Genomic DNA, 16,179 nt, shown 5'->3' on the forward strand with positions numbered 1-16,179 from the left:
TATTCAGTATTAAAGATCTTCTCTTAAACTACCTTTAAAATGAGTATAGTGAATAACTGTAAAAAGATCAATAGTAATTAAAATTATGAAAGAAGAAATTTTTCAATTTTTCACATCTAAGTCTTTTTCCCAAGGACTTTTTTCCCTCAACTTTTTCATCTTCCACTCTAGTGGAAGTAGAGTATAGTAGTACTGTACGCTAGTACTTGAAKAAAATAGCAGTTATAGATTTATGACCTGTAAATAGAAAGACATCATATTAATATTTGCAAAAAAATCTTCCTTAATTATAATTTTATTTTTYTTAGACAGAGGTCTTCWGMCTACCATTGTTTGGTAATGTTTTARGCTGTTATAATTTCTGTATTATACAGAAGAGCATACGGCAGTAGCTCTGAAGAAACTTGGGSCTAAGTTCCTTTACTAAAAATGATTCACTTCAAAGCAGGGAGAGGGACAGTTAAATTCTGCATTATAAATCCTCTGAGGACTTTGAAGACCAAAGGTATTCTAAGTTCCTGATGATTRCTTTCTTCCTCTTCTAGCATAACTAGTTTGGAAGCACTCAGTTTGTTCAGAAAATGAAACAGTTTGAMGCTGCTTTGCAAGAAGCTCAGACAGGAAAGCACTTAGCATAAACCTGAATGATTAGATTCATATGAACAAAGCTTTATCWGATAAGATATCTGATAATCAGCCAAAAAGAACAACATAGTATTTCTAAATAGATGTCTGAACATTGCAGTACCAGAGCGTTAGAAGTAATTTATAGCYGAATATTTGCATGAAACTGCTTTTATCAATAAAGCTTTGCTTTGCCTCTGTAGAGTAGATTGTATCTTGCATTATTGATAGTATTTGGGCCAAATCTTTCTTACCTTAAACTCCTGAGTGCAGTACTTCAGTGAGATARATCTTTCTCAGCTGATAAAATTAAAATTAAGGATTAATTTCTACTGCATCAAACTCACTCATGAACCAGGAGGGTGGGATCTGGCCTCTTTTATAAGTTCATTATTTCTGGCTTAGTCAAATTTTGATGAGATCATATCATTCTGGTTAACATCCGTAAACAAATTTTTCATTATTTTCTTTAAGCAAGTGTAATCTTGACTCTARTAGTAAAATTAACTAGATAAGAGGCCTTTTGAAGCCTTTGGCAGRATGTTTCCACCCAGCTATTTTTTTGGTATTTTTTTTTGTTCCTCTCTGCATTGTTTAATATTGCACTTTTATGTAGAAGATTTAACAATTTTAGTAAAAAAGGCTGTTAAGATCACAAAGTACCCCTATTTGAGCATGGTTTTTTAAAACCATTGCAGTATAGGAAATGAGACATTGAATTGGTTTTTTTTTTTTTTAATTCCCAATTTAGATAAAAGTACCCCAAAGATTTAAAGTAATTTTGTCAATGGTAATTATTGTTAGACTTGATGCTGTAAAAGATGAGATGTTGTTCGTGTTTTGTGTAGTGTATAAACCTGGACTGAGAGTTAATGTAAATTGCTTAAARGGGAAATCCCTCCCCTTTGGAATCGCTGAGAATTTCTGTAAGGCTGGGGTTTCTCCCCATTGTGTAGGGAAATTGGTTGYAAATCTGTGCTGTTTGGTGCTGTTCTGATCGGGAGCTTGAGCTCAGAAACTTAAAAGTACATTCTTGTAAGCATTTAATTGCTGAGGCACTGTGTGAGCGCAAATAGCTGGACACCTACTGAGCCTACAAACAGCCACAGGGTCTTAAAGTAGTGAGCATTTAATCTACATAGGGAGGGATCTCAATGGCATCTTCCATCGTATCTGTAAGTGGATCATGATGGATAAAGACACAGGTAATTGCTGAAAGGTAGGATTGTTTTTCAGGACTGAGCAGGGGAAGAGTGTCAGAAATGAAGAGAGAGTCTTGAAAGGGCAAATCTTAAGGTTTTTTTGATTGACAACTATTCCCAATGTGTTCTTTATGTTCAGAAACTGATTTTTGTCAGGTGATCCTTGATTGAAAAATTAAAAAAATTCTAATAATTTACTGTGTTTCAAAGAACTGTTGAACTTCTTTATTTTGATGATGATAATGATGCATAATACAGAGAGGCAGAAATTTGAAGTTATATTCTCAATTTGCTCTTGATTTACTCTGGACTTTTTTTTTTTTTCTTTTTTTTTCTGGGTGCAGATGCAGTCTATGACTGTAAGCAGTACTTTGTGGTCTGTGAAGTTTAGCCTGACAATAAAAGCATATGCAAGTTTTTCTAGCACATTTAGTTTAGGCTCATAGTTACACCAGGTTCTGCCTTAGCAGTGCATCTTGCAACCAAGGTGAAAGAGAAAGCAGTCAGAGAAGTGACAGTGGTGATCAATTGGTTTTAAATGGTCTTCAGCTCTGGTGAAGGATAGAAGAGAAAAGGAAAGATCATAACAATAAGAAAGAAAATATATGGGGAAAATCTTACAGAAAAAAGGTACTTAGACCTGCTTTTGTTGCTTTGGGCCAATTACTTCATACTAGCATTTCTATTTCAAAGCTGTGACATAAAGAGCAATGCAAGAATGTCTTTGTGTAATGAATATATGTAAGATACTAGTACGATCATTAAAAATCATGTCCTTGCATTTGTATATTTATATTAAAAATATAGGTCAAGGTCACTTACCTCTTGAAAATTATTTCAGAAAGGATGGTGAGTTTGAGAGCTGTTCAACTTGACTCATTTTCAGTTTAAACAAAGTTGTTACTTCTAATGGATTGTACTGTAAAAGCAAGTGAGTAACTTTAAGCTGGGTAAAATGTAAATATACACATTCACGCAAGCTGAGCTGTGGTCAGGGCATGCATTTTTTGTATTTGTATTGTCAAAGCACTATTCCCAAATGTGCAGAATTTTCCTTTCTCCCACAGAACAACGATGTGCACTGCACTGTGTGCTCTCTCTGCCTGTGATATTTCTCCCAGCCTTTAAAAAGCAGTGAAACTCTTCTGTACCCACAGATGTAAATCAATTCATGGAACTGGTGTATCTTTTACAGTTTTTCAGTGTAGGTGCCCTCTTCACTGCCAATAAGAAAACTTGAATTTAATGTATAAAGGAGTAATTTTAGTAAAGTGAATGAATTTCTTATTGAAGTCTAAACTGATATGAACTTTGATCACTAAGAAAATAATTTCCCATTCTTATTCTTACCAATTACAAGGTTGGTCTTCCAGAAAAAAAAAAAAGGCTTAAAAATTAGCGTTGCAAAATGGACAGAGTAAAAAATATCCCAGTAAATTTATGTAGGATTTTTTGTCTGTTTCCAGTCATCATCTTTTCTAACAAGCACTAATACAATGTACTAAAAATTGTGATTATTCTAGTAACATCCATATTGATCTCTACTCTGCCTTTCCCTTATATATAAGAACTCAAGATGTGAATTTTCAAAAGTGTGAGTAACCAGTTACCTCAGATTTCCCCTTTTCAACACACTCAGGTGGCAGCGTCTGTGTTTTTGAACTGTTACAGATATAAAGCCATGAGGACACTGCACATTTCCGTATCTTTTCTCTTTCTTTCCTTATATCTTTGGAGGCCTTTTTTTTTTTTTTTCTTTCTCCCAGCCATTTGATTATTTTCTCTTTTAAAAAGCAACAGAAAGAAATTACAATCTTGAAACTACCAGTTTTCCATACCTGTGCCATTTGTCTGAAAACCCTGCTCTGGTAGTCTAAAAGTAAATTCATAGAGAAAAGTTGTGTGGGTTTGGTTTTTTGTTTGTTTTGTTGTTTCTTTGGGGTTGTTATTTTCTGTTTTGGTTGAGGGTGTTGTTTTTTGCTTTGGTTTTTTTTTTTTGGTGGTTGTTGGTTTTGTTTGATTTTGTGGTTTTGTTTCTGTTTTTTTTAATTTTCCTCACATAATTGGAAAAATAGCCATTTTAGGGATATTCCAGTCCTCTGATGTTTCCATGCTCTTTCCTCATATTCAAGCCTAATGGATTCTTTTTTCTTGTGGATATTGACTTTATTTTGAACTTCCAGTATGGCCAAAAGCCAAATTTCCAGTGGCAATTACACAGGATCATTTTGAGCCCTTCGCTTCTCAGTTTTCCTCTGCTGATATCTGTGTTTGATGACTAGAGGAAAATCCAAGCAAGTGTTAGACTTAAGATACAAAATTATTTGGATCTAAATGTTGTGAATGAAACAACTAGATCTGTAAGAGTTACATCAGATTTTCCCCTCCAGCTGGAATGATAATTTCTGTATGAAGTGCCAAGTTACATCACTTTATCAAACTGCCATTAGACTTTGTGTTGAAACTCAGCATAAGTTAGTTGTACCAAAAGTCTGAGTCTCACCCTATAAAGGCTAGTGTTGAGATTCCCTGAACTTTACTGTTGAGGACCAACTTARTTTTAAAATCCTGCTGACAGAATAAAGCTCTAAGCTGTCAGGAAAGTGGAATTAATTGTATTTAATTTTAGGAGGAAAGTAGAGCTCATAGTTGAGTTTCCTCTGCTGTATTCCACTTCTTCTGTAGTCCTTCTTCTTTGAAAGAAACCTTCTTCCAAAGGTCTCTGAAATTTAAAACAAGCATTCGAGTTCTGGTTGAACAAGTAAAATCGGGGTTTTTTTTTTGTTTTGTTTTGTACGGGTTTTCCTGCCCTAACTTGATTGCATGCAGCACATTCCTTATCTCCAAAAAGATTGCATTTTAAATCCATTAACACTTTGAAAACAACGCAGTGGGACATGTAGCTCAAGCTGTGTACAGCAGCATGCCTAGAGAGCAAACGGTATAAAGGCTTCTGGTGCACATTCAACAATCTTTCTAAATAATGGTATTACAAAGATACAGTTTCAAWCACAAGGACAGTTTGAAAAACAAGGGAGTTAGGTCTACGTTATTTTTGCTGGAATTTGCTTCCGTACAGTAAGTGAATATGGATAGGTGAAACCCTTACTAAAAGAGAAAATAGTTTGGGTTGTTGCCTATGTTTTTTTTTTTTTTTAAACTGCGTGGTAGGAAATAATATAAAAGTTATACATTTCCATCAGTTTACATCTTCCTGATATGATTTACTTATATTTCAGCTGTCTAGTGAAAAGCTTTTAACTTTGAACATTTATTTCTTGACTATCTTCATGCAATTCTATTGTGAAAATCTGATTCACAATAAGTAGTACTATTTTAAGGGCAAGATCTGTAGATTCTGAATGTAATGAGGCAATTCCATTTAGATTCCAGTGAGGTCTGACAGCTGAACTAAGCCAGGACAGTCATCAGGAAGGTAATGGAGAGAGACATAAAGTAGATGGATTTGTCCCAGATTCTGGAGCAGATTTTACTGCTGCTTGTTTCAGTAAGCTTGCTTTCTTTGTAAGTTTTCTTTGTTACTTACTTTGTAAGTTTTATACCTATGTAATCTTTCAATGTCAAAAGAATTGTCTWAGTTTTATCTTTTTCTTTAGGGTTATTTTTGTATATTTATTCTGCTGCTTGCCATCTATTCTTTTCCTGTTTACCCTGCATTTAAGATCACAGCTTAGGTTTTCAAAACAAAACTGAAATGYTTTTTTCATCTGCTTTATTTTGCAAATTAAGTGGTTATTTTTCTATTTGTAGATACTTGCACCTCATGCATAAGGTATATATGTCTATGTTATTAACTTTATTTCACAATATTTGTTTYGAGTATCTGGCTGTGCAGTTGTTTTGAGTGGTTCATCCTGAATTCAGGTTAGTTGCATCAGTTTASACTATATTTACTGGTGTCTGAACTTTTAAACTGATTTCTTATTTTAGAATGAACCATCTTTACTGCATCTAGGTAATTTGCATATTCCAACAAAAGGTGCTTTCACATTGCTCTCTTTAATACATTTTTCCCTGCCCTCTTACAACTTCAGCCTCCAGTTCCCATTTATTTCAACTGATAAAAGTTTTTATCCCAATATTCTTAGCCTCTTCAGTTTTACTTTGTTTTCCTTATTCATTCAAGTTTTCTGAGCAAGTAGTACTCATGCGAWTATTCAACTTGGTTTGTTCATTATGTGAGTAGGAATTGAACCAAAGGGAATGTTTWTGGTTTTGTGGGTTTTTTCCCCTAGCTTCTTTTTCTCTTATTCTTTCTTTGAAGCTCAAGCTCCATTATTCTCTTGGACCATGATCTTCTAACATCAGGGTTGATCTTTGCACTTCAAAGAAGGAAGTGTTGAGAGACAACACCAGTAAATGACTGCCGAGTGTGATTTGTTATGCTGGATTGTAATAATCTTGACTAACTCATCCTTACTGAGGATGGACATATTATATATTGTATTAAGATACAACTTCATGTTTCTAAGTGATAATCATTGACTACAGCTAATTTTGTCTAATTCTAATTTAATATTTACAATACATATTTTCATATGTATCTGAGATTAAGAAATAGAATGGAGTGTAAGTTTGGGGATTTTTTTTCACTCAATATTGATTTTTATAAAAAAAATATTCAAAAATACTGATTTGTTACTCTGGTCTATTTAATAAAAGTTTTTTTTTTTATTTGTTTGCTTCACTTCTATTCAACTAGCCTTTAGGTTTAGTTTAATTTTTTCTCATATTTTACGCTTAGATTGCCATATTTTCATGAAAATTAGATGCAACGTTAAGGAGCCTATTAGTGTACAGTAGCTAAGAATTTTTTCAGTGTTTTTTAGCAGGGGAAATATGACTGGACCATGTAGACTAAACCTTCCTCCCTAAGACCATCATTGTTCATGTTAATAGTCAGGAAAGAGCTGACAATAGCATCATTGTTAAAGTTAATATACAGTGTCTTTCTGAAAATTGACTGAATTTCCTCTATCTTAAACCCCATTTTAGTGAGACATTTGTGGATAGTTGTGTCCTACAAGATACATTATTTGGGAGGTTGGCATTGCAATTACAGAATAGGTAATCAAGATTACAGCTTAGGTTTTCAAAACAAAACTGAWTTTTTTTTTTCCTCTGCTTTATTTTGCAAATTAAGTGGTTATTTTTTCTATTTGTGGATGTTTGCACCTCATGCATAAGGTGTATGTCTATGTTATTAATTTTATTTCACAATATTTGTTTTGAGTATTTGACTGTGCAGTTGTTTTGAGTGGTTCATTCTGAATTCAGGGTTAGTTACATGCACACCTACACACTTGCATTCTAATTAAATGTCAAGCTATCCAAAGCATTTTTCTATTTGAAAGCAGAAGTAACTTAGCTTTGGATTTTGATGATTAATTTATTTATTCCAGTTTTGACATCAGCAGCTTTTAATATTATTGCTTTATTGTCAAATTATATTTAAAAAAAAAATACACCTCCAGTGATGTTTAACAATCATTAACTTACTTGAAATTCAAGTATTTTTTATTAACAAGGTAAAATAAGTCTGAGACTTAGCTCAGGGTCTTTGTCTGAGGTCCCAAGTGGAATTGTTATTTGTCTGGCTGTCAGAATAAATGCTGTAGAAATTCTGCTTTGTTCAAGAGTGTAAATCTGAAACTCATATTCCTCTGGGTATTTTCTTTCATTTGATGTTAACAATCCCCTCTTCGTTGTGTTATTCTTCATACATATTGATTGACTAGTGGCAGAGGATGTTCAGTCCTCCATTGGCAGACTCGGGGAGGCAAAGAAATCTTTCACTTTGATTACCTCTCGTTTCAACAACTGTTTTTCTCTCCATCGTAATTCCAACAAGCTGAGCCTGTAAAACTATGTGTAAATCAACACATGATGTTTTCTCAGGAATCAATTTTCATATATAGTGGTACAGTAGAGCCAAGGCACGCTTCCTTGTGTTTCTGTGTTGTCCTGAAGGAACTCAGATATCTGATAATATTTATTAATTTACATTCTCTTGGTATMAGTTTGAAATATAATAAATTCCATCAGACCATATAAAAGTACTCTGACTTTTGCCTTTTTATTGCTCTAGTCAGTTTACTTCTGTGTGTTCAGTTTTATTCCACACAATTGCATTTACTTCATTTGACTTGCACTGATATAATTTGGTATTTCTTTGAGTGAGAGAGGCTTTGTCTCTCTTGTCCCTTTTGGTGTAGGCATGGTATGGGAACAAGTGCAGAAAATAAGAGAAGAATCCTTTGTCTTTCAAATACGTGGCATAAAAGTGAAAGGGTAGAAGGCAAGAAAAAYAATGAAATCTGTTTAATTCAAAAGAAAGAGACAAACTTGGCAATTAAGAACACTGGGGTCTTTAGAGTCTACTGAAGACATCTGTCTTAATTTTAACGGAAAACTATATATAAATAAAACATTGTTTAGAATAAATTGCTTTAAATATGTAAAGCAAGTGCAAAAATAAACATAATATGTATCAGATGATTTTTCAGTTTGTTGTGAATTGTGTTGATGAGTACCTTACACCTTAAAGTTTCTGGGTCAAGTTCAACCTTTTGTTAGGAAAAAAAAAATCTCCACAGATCTATGAAAATTATATATATATATATATATAGGTTACGTTTGGTACTCTGTTGAAGATATTAAGTGCTGACTATTTAGGCAGCCTACCAGTATTTCACATCAAATTGAAAATGAATGTAGCTCCAAGGGGTGAAATTGCCATAGAAATCCTAGATTAAAAGTAGATTTGATTWCTCACTTATATTAATGGTAGAGGAGTTAATTTGGCTTTTGCTTTAAGTACAGAATATGTCTGCACTTTACTAGGTTGCTAATCAACTGATGTGTGATGGGAGATTCCTGAAACCACTTAGCACTTACATTGCATAAATCTAGCATGATAACACAGTTCTGCAATTTATGTTTCAAAAGTCACTCTTAGAATCATCCTGATACAATTACTGTAGATGAATTTCCAGTCAGGAATGGGTTGTTTGGGATTTTTTTTTTTTTTACAWATGGAACCCCAGTCAYTGAACCCAGCTCATCTCGGTGGAGATGATGCCTTTCACTGTTGTTTGAATTTKCTGTCTTTGCTCAGCTCCCCGTGCTGCCATGCATTTTTTATTGCACTGGTAGCCAGCACAACCCTCTCTTTGGTCAACCCAAAGTGTAGCATAGTTTTCTTCTTCTCCTTCTTCCATTAATCATAACTCAAAATTACCGCCATTCTGAGGTTAAACCTAGTTGTGTCAGAGTAGTGCCATTCACAGTTTCTTCTGATTCCTGGATTTGCACAGTATTTTCTGTAGTTAATTACTGAAACTGAGTTTTGTCTAAAACCTACAAGTAACTAATTGTTGGATGTTAATGACCAGAGGATGTCAGGAACTTAGTTTTATGCAGCTCCTAAGAATGGCAAATCTATCAGTGTGGCTTCTGAATTTATTTTATGCAATATAATGCAGGACAGAATGGTGTGTGAATATCTTTCAATGAATCACTTATCACCCAGATGATCTTTGGAACTTTTTATTCTGTGTGTATCTCTTGTCTATGTCCAGTTAGTTTATGACACATCCCTTGGAGTCATGGCACAAWGTGTATATATGTAAATGCATATATATTAAAAATGTACCCATATARTAGCCTATTGAACCATGAACATCTGTATTTGTGCACCTGAACATGCATGGTCATACCTGCATATACAGGAAGAAGGCTTCTTGTAAATCAGCTGTTCTGAAACTGAATCATGAACTACAATCAACGGGTATATTAAATAATTTTGAAGTATATTATCAGTATTTTAACTGCATACTGATCAAAGTTATAAAGAGGTTCCCAAAGCACTTTATATAGTTTAGATCAGATGCTGTGGCTCTTAACCCAGTAAGCTTTATTTAATGAATCAGCATTTTAAAAGCAGCAGGTGCTGGTGGAGAAATGCCTTTGAGGTTCAGAAAYTTCATGACATCTGCTTTGCAACTAATGCCAAAGTAAGTCTGAACACTGGAATACAAAATTGCTCTTAGTTGTAGGAGCAAAGTTCAAACAATTTTTAAAGCATTTCAGGTAATGGATTGGACCAGTTTGCACTTGCATGCTTCAGTAATGCTCTGTATTTGCTACTTTTTCATCACCATCAGCATTATGCTCTTTAGTTAATGTTTATTAAACTTCAAAATTATGCTTTTACAGTGATAGTTCACAGAATTATGATCTCGTKATTCTGTCCTGTAAAGTATCTGAATCACGAGTCAAACAAACAGTTCAAGATATACTATCTATATTAACTATGGTATTACCATCAGAGGCACGAAAATTTCTATTTTGAGTCACTCCTGCTGTGCATTAATTTTTTTCTTTAATGGGATTATTCTGTATTAACGTTTTTACGTAATGTAGGAACAGAATGCTTGAGTCTCTGATTTCAAACTATTCCACAGGATTATCAATATAATTAGGAAAAAAACCATACYTGATTGTAGCCTACCAACATTTGGCATTTTGAGGATAAAGACCAAATGTATTTCTTTGTTTACAATTTCAATATATCCACTGTCTGTAAAACTTTGGTACTTCATGGTACACGTAGTCTTTCTCACAGAATTATTTGAAATTTCATCTTAGAATATATCAAGGCAAAACTATTTACTGAATAACACACAGGCTAATATAAGCTTTCTGTGCTAAAACCAGTTTACAAAACACATATGTAACTTGTTATTTTGTTAGTTTAGAAAACTAAAAATAAGAGCTGTGTTCTGGCTGTCATCAAATCTGTCTAAAGTGTTTAGTTAATTAATATTAYGCTGATACCTTACCTCTTGACATTAACAAAGCTATCCAGATTTTTTCTTTTAGTGCTGCTTTTGGTATTTTATTGCATGAGTTACGAGCAGAAATATGTGCAGTTAAATGATAAGCAGCGACTCCAGCAGAATGCTACAGTGTAACAAGATTTAAAGGGTATAGAATTTGTTCAGATTCAAATAGGTTAAAAAATTGGAGACAAAGGAATGAAGGCAGTAATACACGTCCTTTTTCYCTGAGAGTAAAAAGCCAGAAGTTATTCTTTATCATGTTCTGTAAATGCCGTTTACTTCATTGATGTCAACTGTTTTGCTTTGTCCTTATCTCATTCCTGTTTACGTATCAAACAGTGCTAAAGGCAGCTTTTCCTAACTAAGCAGAATACATTGTCCTCTCACACTCACACAGGATATTTAAAGAAATGTTTGTTGAAATTTCTTGTTCTGTGACTTTGTAAATATAGTAGAGATTCGTGGAATTTATTTCTGAAAGGTAATGGCTTGGTTTTATATACTCAATACCCTTCATCCCAGCAGATTTGAAAACATTTTTTTGAAACATACGTAAAAAAGCAAAGTCATTAATTTTCAGTCTGGCTAAACAGTTTAAACTGCATATTGGGATTTAGTAAGTAGTCAGAGGAGTAGCTCAATTTTTCAAAAAATTGATGTATTTCAGAGAAAGATCTCACAGATACTTAATGTGAGGGCAGTAAACTGACCTAGTTGTAAGAAAACTGATTTTAAATGCTTATATTTTGTCTGTAACTAGCCCATATCTGAGATGTTATGATTGCTACCTGAAGTTAAAGTAAGAATTAACTGATCTGATAGTGTTGAATTTTTAAGTGATGACCACTGTGCTTAATCAGGGCTACCACCCTGAACTGGATGGGAAGGAGTAATGGGGACAGAGAAGGAAAAAGCCTTTCACATGATTGTGCAAGTGCATGGTTCATTGGGCAGCACTAATAAGGGGAAGGAAGGGATTTAGCTTGTTAATCCATGCTGCTTAATACAATGTCACATTAAATGACACCCACAACATGCATATCGATTGTGCTAGGGCTGGTACCTGATTATGAAACCCTGCTTCATCCTCCTGTGACATTGGCCCTCCTGAGAATTGTCAAGCGACACAGCATCAACTAATGAAGATTTTGTAATAATCTTTTGGTTAAGAGTTTCTATAAAGACAAGATAAGTCTGTGTGGCTCATTGTGAAGTGTGACAGAGCCACCCCAGATGTGCTGAGCAAAAAGCACCTTGGCTGTGTTGGGGCAGGGGTTTATCTGATCTAAACAGCCTCACTGACTGTGTTTTCTGCACTATGCCTGGGTCATTCAGGAATGTTGGTGTATCTTTGGAATCTGCATTAGTGTAAAATAAATGTAAGATAAGGTTATATTAAGACCTAGAAATTATGTAAGCAATCCTTGGGACAGCTTGAAGTCTAGGTCTCCAGTGCTGTTTACTTGTGTCTCACGCAGCTCAGTGTGCCRTTCCTTCTTTCTTGGTCCACCAGAGCCCAACACAAGGTGTTCATCTGTAACTTCCAGTTATTGATAYTCATTTTGATACTAAGATTCAGCTGAAATCAGTGGGACAAAGCATGAGTTCCAAGTTAGTTACACAGAAGTATTTTGCTGAGCTGGGACAATACACAATGGTAAAATAATTCATTATTATTCACAGTGCGTGTAAACCTGGCAAAGAAAAGAAAAACAAAAATCTTCTTTCTTGTTTTTCCAGTGACCTGAAATCGCTAAATACGATGTCATGATGGACATGGTCTGTGTCTGTTTTTRGAACAATTGATGCAGCATTTTACAGAAGCTGGCACTGAGACCATACTTGTGTGTGCTTTTTAATGACACATTTTAATTAAGGTCAAGCTGTAACAAAATCCTTTACAGCATTAGAAGTGTGTGAATGCTTCCAGTAGGCATTTGTGATTCCATTCAGTCTGACTGATGTGCTCTTCTGTAGGTGGTGGGCACATTTCCTACCAGTTGCCTCTAAAGCTGACTCATGGGGCAGCTCATGCATAGCAAGTGACAAATCAGTTCTATATCCTGCCTGTCATCATTAGGAAGAATTTGGACACCTCTGTGTGAGGGGAGATGTATGCAGGAAGTCATATCCAGGGTGAAGGTGATGATTTGAAAGAGGCCTGGTTACAATTATCTGTTCTAAATTTCTTTAGCTGGACCAAACAATGGTTTTGGAGAACTATTGCATGAGTTTCCCACTACAGCATAATATAGTAACCAAAAAAAAAAAAAAAGGCTTTTTTTCTTTTGGTTCTAAAAGTGAAAACAAAAACATTCTGGTGTGGATAAATAAATATGAAGTATCAGGGCCTCGGTTTTAATATTTTTCTTTTTTAAAATATTTTGAATTTGTGAAGGAATATTAAGACTTTTATTTGTRTGTCATTTTTGTAAAAGAAATAAGGGCTTTATAGACAAAATCCAGAATTTTTGATTTATACCATGATTTGCTGTGGCTTGCACTGCCTAATTAAGTATTGATAGGGTGTCCTGTATTGAGTGATCAGTTTAGCTTAAGTATTTTTTATTTTGCTTCTTCTATATAAATTCTTCACCCAATAATTTTGCATTCCTTTTTGCAAAAAAATATTTTGTGAGTTAAATTGTACTAGAATAGGAGCTGATATTTTTCTGTTTTTCTAGGGGTTAGTTAGAGGCATCCTGCTAATAGCACAGAGGTGACATGTAGGCAAGTGGATCAGCAGAAGAAAGCACAGCACAGAAATTTTGGTTCCTCACAGGAACCAGTTGGCCAGGTATCTCAAAAAGAACAGATCATGAAATTCAGCTCTTCTCATGTATTTGTTTTCTTTTTCTTTCTTTTCTTTAACCCACTAAAGGAATATAAACAGAGAAAAATAATATTTTCCTTTGCCCTTGATTTAAAAAGGGCCTCCAGAGATGTGGTCCAAGGCTTTGGGTGAAGCCAGGATCTACTGTGCAAACAGACACGTCCTTTGAAAACCTTTTGTCACAGCCACACAGAGGAAAGAAAACATAACTGATTTGTAAGCTAATGCCAGGGCGGCTCCGTGTGTTTACATCCCTGTTTCTGGTTCTTATCAGGACAATGAATCTATCATTCCCAAATCTTTAAACTTGTGATTTTCTGCYTCAGGATGGTATTGGAATAAGGAAAGTTTCTCTTGTGACTTCCAGCCCTACCTTTTTTTCACTTCATAAGTGAAAAAGCATAAGAACTAAAGTCTGTGTAAAGTAAGCTTGAGTTCATTTATTCTACACCTTTGTCCAGAAGCCCAGTAGCATAAAGATCTTATCCTCCCTGAGTGAATACATGCAAGAAAGGATTATTTTTCAGTCATCCTGATAGACTTATTAATAAATAATTTCACGTGGAAGGTACAAACCATTTACTGGCCAGATACAAAATCAAACTGAGTTATACTCGCTTGGAGATGTTGTGGTGGTCATAGCATGTGTCCTGACAATTCTTTTGATCCAGCTTGCAGGGGCTGTCTTCATCAATTTTAAGAGTTTGGTCCTGTGCCTTAGCTGTTTTTAAAACAACTACTGGAAATTTTCTGATTTACAAGCAATACMATTTCAAAACAACATTTTGAAGGTATAAAACAAAATCCTAAAAGAGGTTTTATTTGGTTTTTAGTTCATAAACTGTCTGGAAATTTCCCAATGATAAATTGTTCATAGCAGTTTTTCTTAAAATTTGAGATTAATTTCTATAAAATTTTGTTTTTCTAAAATTTTTAAAAAGAAAGATGTTTTAGAAGTTGGTGTCAAAATATTTGTTTTCAAGATCAGAAGACATTTTCCTCCTCACAAAATAATAGTGCAGTGCTTTTTAAACTATCAGCTAAAGTAGTGGAAAGGGTTGCTGACCTGAGCAGAGGAGTAGAAATATCACCTTCCTTTTTAGACTCATCCTTTGGTAGGGGTCTGGTGTTTAAGATTGTTCTGATTTTAGAACACTGTCATCCCTTCAGACATTGTACAGTGTGAATTTCTGGTCAAATTTTTCTTGCCCTCAGATATCTTATGGTTCTAACACCTGCAATCAGTTTTTGCATTTTAGGGACAGCTTAATGGTCAGGGTGATGTTTGCAATGATTAAAGGTCAACCTTTGCTTGGTATCCCACCTTTCTGGGACCAAAATTACTGATTTCATATGAGACTAACAAAAAACCCAAATCCCAGCATATCTGAGAGATAAATAGAATGTGTTTCATCAGATTACAGAATAATGCATTTTGTCAGGCACTTTTGGGAGGGCCTCTACGGTGCTGCCTGCTCCAAGCAGGGTCAGCTGACAGATCAGATCGAGTTGTTCAGAGCTTTGCCAGGGTTTGGAAACCTTCAGGCAAATTTGTATCTGTGGAGCTTTCCCTCCCCTGGGCTGAAGGAGCGTTGCTCACCCAACCAGCCTTCTACATCACACCTCTACCCCTGACCTCAGAGATGGCACTCCATTGGTCCCAGTCCCCTTTGTCCATGTTTTCTGGGCACTGTGTGTGTGCATGGGAAGCTGGCTGAAATTTGTAGATGTGGTTGGAACAGGGAGGGCTGAGCAGGGAGAAACAGCCCCAGTCTTTGGGCAATGCTCCTGGTGATGCAGATGCTTTTCTGCAGCCCAGGCTCACCGAGGGCTCCTGCCAGCCTTGGGGCTCACAGGGCATTTTTCCCAGCTCTGCTCCCAGCTGTCAGACTGTAAAACAGCAAGGGTTTATTCCTTYCCAGCTATGTAGCTTTTTGCTTGTCTTGATGAATTTCATGGAGGTCCTGTTGGCTCATTCGTTCAGTCTGTTGCCTGTTCCCCCTGTTGTGGTGTCCTCTGCAAACCTGATAGGAATGCAGCATCAAAGCCCAGAAGTGTGGTGGCAATTATAGCCTGGTTCTCCTCCAGTGCCTTCACATTTTGCTTTTCCATGAAATTAGGTCATTCCTCTAAAACTTCTTTCCTGCTTTACTGTGCTATTCTTGTGTGTCCTTCAGGTCAGCTGTGTAAAGCAGTGATATTTCAATGACCACCGCTTTGGAACCAAAAGACTGTAGCAACTGTCCTTCTTTGCAGTATCTTTCTCAGACATCTGTAGGTGTTATTTAATGAACTGGTTTGCTTTTAAGTCTATTTTCTGATACATGTTTTCTATTGCTTTCCTCTGGGTTTTCTCTTAACTGATAGTGATTTCCCTGAAATGGGAATGCCCCAGATCATAATAGTCCAGTTGAAGCTGCAATCACGATAAGTATTTCATGATTCTTACGTTGGCCTATGTAAATAAGGGTGTTTTATATGATGATTAATTATTCACATTATCAAGGCATACTTGACTCTCATTTAGTTTATACTAGATGCTGTTCTGATGATYCACTGCCTAATCAGCCTTAACTGCCTTGAATTTGTACAGTTATCCCTTTGTCATATTCTATAATTATTTGCTGTTGAATTGTGTCTTTTTAATACAGAAGTA

At 35.2% G+C, this 16,179-nt stretch overlaps 1 protein-coding gene across 1 annotated transcript in view; it reads left to right on the forward strand.

Annotated features, from left to right (window-relative positions):
• Positions 1 to 16,179, forward strand: part of MYO16 (myosin XVI) — a 252,767-nt gene that overhangs the window by 113,062 nt on the left and 123,526 nt on the right. The window lies entirely within an intron of this gene.

Source organism: Malurus melanocephalus, unplaced genomic scaffold (assembly GCF_030028575.1).
Source record: "Malurus melanocephalus ecotype Western Australia unplaced genomic scaffold, MMel_1.1 scaffold_1, whole genome shotgun sequence".
NCBI lineage: Eukaryota > Metazoa > Chordata > Aves > Passeriformes > Maluridae > Malurus > Malurus melanocephalus.